This window comes from Hipposideros armiger, unplaced genomic scaffold (assembly GCF_001890085.2).
Source record: "Hipposideros armiger isolate ML-2016 unplaced genomic scaffold, ASM189008v1 scaffold_269, whole genome shotgun sequence".
NCBI classification, from domain to species: Eukaryota; Metazoa; Chordata; class Mammalia; order Chiroptera; family Hipposideridae; genus Hipposideros; species Hipposideros armiger.
In genome coordinates this window covers 1,691,296-1,697,062 of record NW_017731619.1, presented here as the reverse complement: position 1 = coordinate 1,697,062, position 5,767 = coordinate 1,691,296, and the positions used below count along the sequence as shown (strand labels likewise).

The 5,767-nt window shown below is 38.2% G+C and overlaps 1 pseudogene; it reads right to left on the bottom strand.

Annotated features, from left to right (window-relative positions):
* Nucleotides 1-722: 722 nt before the first annotated feature.
* On the bottom strand, nt 723-1,770 carry LOC109390455 (bifunctional methylenetetrahydrofolate dehydrogenase/cyclohydrolase, mitochondrial pseudogene; annotated as a pseudogene).
* Nucleotides 1,771-5,767: the final 3,997 nt, after the last annotated feature.

Genomic DNA, 5,767 nt, shown 5'->3' with positions numbered 1-5,767 from the left:
CCATACAGACACTCCCAACAGTAAAAAATTTAACAATGAAGTTTATGAATATAAGAAAACCCAAAATATGACAATAAAATAAACCTTTCAATCCTAGAAAACTAAAATGGAGAGAACTCATGAATGGCAGCACACATAAAACCCTAGACATTTTTCCAATGACCAAGCCATAAAATGACAACTTAGGGTACTAATAACATGTAGCTTTCCTTCTGGTTATCAGTCAATCAGTATAAAATTAGGGCAAATTTTTTCTACTCAATCACCCTCATTTTTTCCTTTTTACCTTTTCCCTAATTTTCTCTAGCAACATTTTCCTTTTGGTTTGACCAGTTGAACTTAAAAGGTCTGGAACCTAGAGTATCAACTCTTATTGGAATAACACTTGGGAAATGCAGTCCTAGAAAAGGCAAAATGTAACCGAACTGGTCTGGCAAAGTTATGTAGCCATTTTCAATATGACAGTGTCCCCCATGTTAAACATGAGGCTAATGGCTTCTATTATGGCTAGATCACATGATGCAGTGTGATACTGGCATGTTCCCTGGTGAGGTGCTGCAGAGCTATGTGCCCAAACACCCACCCGTTTAAGCTTTCAATAAATGCAAAGCATCATTTAAAACCATTTCAGTAGCATAAATAAAAACCATTGGAATTCTATTGGCCTGTTTTGCCTCTTGAACTGGCATGGAGTACTGTTCACAACACAGAAGGCACAATAGTTAATTAGTTACCATTCCAAGCTCCTTAGACTTCAGAACATCCCACTCTGCAAGCCCCAGCACCTTTTTTGCAGTGATAATGGCATTCTTAATTAGCATTGCCACTGTCATGGGACCAATACCCCCAGGGACTGGAGTGATATAGCCAGCTTTCTTCCTTACGCCTTCAAAATCTACATCTCCAAACAACTTGGGTTTAGCAGTGATGGGATCTTACATTCTATGTATTCCCACATCAGTGACAACTGCTCCTTCCTTGACCTTATCTGCTGTGATCAAATTTGGAATGCCTGCAGCAGAGGCCACAAGGTCTGCAAGAATTGTATGTTTCTTCAGCTGCTCTTTTGGAGTGTATTGATGTAATATTGTAACAATGGCATCACCTACAGGACGTTCATGCACCCCATTTGTGTGTAGTAACATTGCAATGGGCATTCCAACATTATTTTACCTTTCAGCTACAACCACATTCTTCCTTAGGATTAGAATGCCAGGTGGTTTAATTATTTCCCACACACCCCATGGAGTAGCCAGTAATATGGTATACTGGTCCAAACACATTTGCCCTACATTAATTACATGAAAGCCATCAGCATCCTTGTCTGGAGAAACAACATTGCAGATCTTTGTCATCAGTGTGCTCTGGAAGAGGCAAGTGAACAAGGAGGCCATCCATATTGTCAGCACTATATAGTTTATTGATAAAATTCAACAGTTCTTCCTCTGAAATTGAAGCTAGTTTCACAATTGTCTCACTGTTGATTCCCACATCTGCGGCGGCCCTGGGTTTATTGAGGACATAGGAATGATTTGCGGGATTCTCACCAACCAGAACACTCAGGTGTGGCTGTTTGTTGCCTGATGCCACCCACTCTTTCACCTCCTACCACACTTCCTGTTTGATCTGCTGGGCAAGTTTCCTTCCAGAAATGACAACAGCTTCATTTCGAATTTCTGAGATGTGGAAGGGACGATGGTGGTGGCAGCAGTTCTGTGTGGGCCAGAACAGCTTTGTTGCCAGTGTGGACACCAGACGAGCAGCTGCCATGACCCATGGCAGTGTCTGTGCTGGGAATGCTCTTAATTCTTTAAAGATCTAAAAAATTGAAGATTAGCATAGATACAGTATAATGGAGTACTAGTACACTAGTCTTACATGTACAGCTTGATGAATTTTTATAAATGTGTACATCCATGTAACCACCACCAAAGTTAAGAATCCATAAGGTTCGCTCATGCACCTTCCCAATTTATCTCCATCTCCACTCAGAATTAACTACCATCCTGACGTCTATCACCATGTTATCTTGGCTGTTCTTCGACTTCATATAAATGAAATTACACTGTTAGCACTCTTGTGTCTGGCTTTTTTTTTTCTCAACATTATGTCTGTGAGGTCCATCCATGTTTTATGGGTACCAGTGAATTGTTCTTTTAAATTGCTGTGTCGTATTATAATGTAAAAAACCCCACAATTAATTTATCCATTCTCTTGTTGATGGGACAGCCATATTCTTAAATAACATTTTGGTAAACTTTATTACCTACACTGATTCATAGATCTTTGCACAGTATTAAAACATGCTTTCTAGATTCTTTCATTGTTTTCCATATCTAACTAACTCAGCGAATTTGGACCACCCTTTGCAGTAAATGGTCGCAGAATTTGACCTGAGTATGTATCTTCTCACTTGTGAGATAAGCATCTTTTTTTCTTCTTTTTATTCTGGTGACCTTGAGATACTGAGGCTTAAATGTACTTTCTTAAAGTTCCATAGACAACTGTGCAAAAGTTGTGGTCAGCAAAGACAGAAAGACTGTCAAAAGCTGGTTTGAATGTCTTCAACATTTATTTATTAACTACATTTCAAGTAACGTTCTTCTCTTATTATGAAGAGTTTAAGATGATGTGAAATACTTGAAATGGAGGAATCTATGTAAATTTTAAGACAGTAAGCAATTCACTATCGTTTCCTGTGATCACTTGAGACAGACAGCAAGGAGGCCAAAGGTTTGACAGCTGGTAAAACAGGTTTGCTGATGGAAGAAATGGGCAGACACAGCCTTATTTTCTTTGGGAGCCATTTATCACTGTCAGGCACACACAGTAGCCTCTCGTTTAACGCTGTTCAAACAAGAATACAGTTTGCATCCTGACATTTCCCTAAAACCGACAAGTTTCATTTATCACCACAGTAGTTTTCAAGCTTCACATACACTGTTGTAAAGGTGAGTTGAGTTTTCTAAAAGTGCCTTTGTTGAGCAATGCTATTTCCTCATGAAAACTCATAATTTGACTTTTCAAATGTACATCCTTTCACATTCTCTTGCTGTCTCAATAAAACAATTATTTATTTTTGTATTATATGCTTATTGAGCTCTATTTCATTCTTTAAATAATCACATTGTGTTCATATATATGATTGTGAGTCACTGATCCTTAAACCATTACTATTCATGCATATCTCTTCTGATACAAGAAACTAATCATTTAAATATGAGTTAAAGATGAAATTAAGAACTTTTTTTAGAATAATGATCTACAACTCAGCTTTGAATAGAAATTACTGTTTACCCATGACAGAATTGGGAATAAAATGACTTTTCACATGAGATAGGAAAGTTTAGAGACTTTTATATTAGAAGACTGGCAAGAAAATGGCTAATATATAATTAAGGGTATATACCTCATTCAGCCTCTATTCCCTTAAAAGGATTTCTAAAACTATGAAAGATTTATAAAGTCAAAATACCCTTTTTCTTATTATAAATGAAATACACTTGGACTGTAGAATTAACAGAAAATATACATAATTCCACAACAGAAAAAATTCAAAAAAATTTATGTAAAAATTGTTACAACAATCAGTTTTTTAATCTTAGAATTTTGATGATATCTAGGCAATATTTTAGTTCAGGGGTTGGCAAACCATGGCCCATGGGTTGAACCATCCAGCTGCCTGTTTTAGAAATAAGGTTTGATTGGAACACAGCCATACCCATATGTTTATAGATTACCTATGGCTGTTTGGCAGTACACGGAAGAGGTGAGTAGTTGTGACAGAGATCATATGGCTTGCAAACTCTAAAATATTTGTTTTCTGGTCCTTTACAGAAAGCATTTCCTGACTTCTGGTCCAGTTTATCCAGTAAAGATTAGATGCCTGAAGAAACACTCTTGAACATCTTATGATGTGCCTGGGCCCTACTTCAAGGAACTTACTGCCTAATTGGGAAAGATAAGACATAGACATTAATACAAATTGAAGTAAAAAAAAGACTAGCACCAGAGAAGGTACAAAGTACTTTAGGATTTCAGTGGGAGCATTGGGGAAGGCATCATGGAGAAGGTTAAGTTTGATGGATGGGTAGGATGTAACTATGTCAAAATGTCTGTAGAATACACCTATTCAAAGGAATGGAGGTAAGAAAGGCTCAGAGATGGGAAACACTGTGCACGTGTGAGGACCACCAAGCAGATCAATTGGGTTAGTATGAGGGAGTATTAAAGAATGGGATTGGGTATACATTTTGGAATTGTAGGGCCAAGGGATTTGAATACAGGCTGAGAACAATGTGTTTTATGTGGTAGGCTTAAACGGGGTTGAAGAAAAACATGGTCTTTATGGAAGTTTAAGGTATATCCACAAATTCTTTGATATTCTCTTTAATTGATGGAGCTGACTTCCTCTCTCCTGGAATGTGGACTGGACTGAACTTGACTTGGTGAGTCACACCTAAAGAATAGAGTAAAGTGAGAATGATGATGTGTGGCTTTCAAGACTAGAGCATAAAAGGCATCATGGATTCTTTCTTTCTCTTGAGTCACTTGCTCTGGGGGATATCAGGTGCCCTGTCATAAAGATACTCAAGAAGCCCTATGGAGAGAGCCATGTGTTAAAAACCCGAGTCTTTCTGCTAATAGTTGGCAAGGAACTGAGGTCTCCTGAACAGCCATGACAGGGAGCCATCCTAGAAACAGATCCTCCAGTCCTAATTGAGCCTTCAGATGATGGCAGCTGCATTTAATAGCTTGACAGCAACTCTGAGGTGTGTTCCTCACTGTCACTCAGAGGGCTACTGTGGGATTGAACCTCAGTTGGCCACAGCAGCAACTCTTTCATTCATATACTAATTGATTGACTGTTTCACCTCTCCTGTCACTCTCAGTACTTCCTGAGATCACTTACCAAATTAGTGACTTGCACCCAAATCCTTGTGACAGGATCTGCTTTTGGGGAAACCCAAACTATTGGAGTAATGAAGGTCTGAACTTGAGTAGTAACTTCAATAATGTGAGAGATGTTATAAAGAAAGAAACAACAGGACTTTGTAACAGTGGCTATGAGGAATCCATCTCAGTGATATTCAAGATAAAGCCATGTTTTAAATGCCCTAGGCTTAGAATCTGATGTACTGAAGGATAAAGTGACTGGGCTAGGGTCCGACAACAAAACTTGGGTTTTGGGGACTGTTTCCCTTAGTCTACATTGTAGAGCTAATTTTTACAAGGTCTTCCCAAGCTACAGATGGAAAACCCAAACATGGAGGCTAAGTTCAAGGATCTACAGCTTTTGAAAAGGTCAAAAGCCCACCTGGTCAGTTGACCTCAGGCCAAAGTTGTCATTGGCCCTTTGTGAGAATCTAAGTATACCTTTGTTTACAAGCTTAAAGGAAAGTGACGCAAAAGCCTTTATGACTTGATCCCTCTATTATCTTGATTTTAGGATTCAAAAGTAGAAATGAATTGAGTGGAAAACATTGTGTTCTTATGAGAATGGGTTCTAAAACAGAGAGCACATTTATTCATTCATTAATTTGCTTACTGAACGTTATGATCAGGCTCTGTGCTGGGGATCCAAATAAGAAATGATTCTTGTCTCTTCCAAACTCAATAACAGAGACTTTTTATAGTGTAAGAAATGTTAAAATAGAGGAACCAAAATTAATGCTAAGGCAAGAAATAACATGAAAGAACATAAACATGCATGTGCACATGTGTGAATGTTTTCCCTCAACCAATTTAGGCTGTGGATTACCTATGT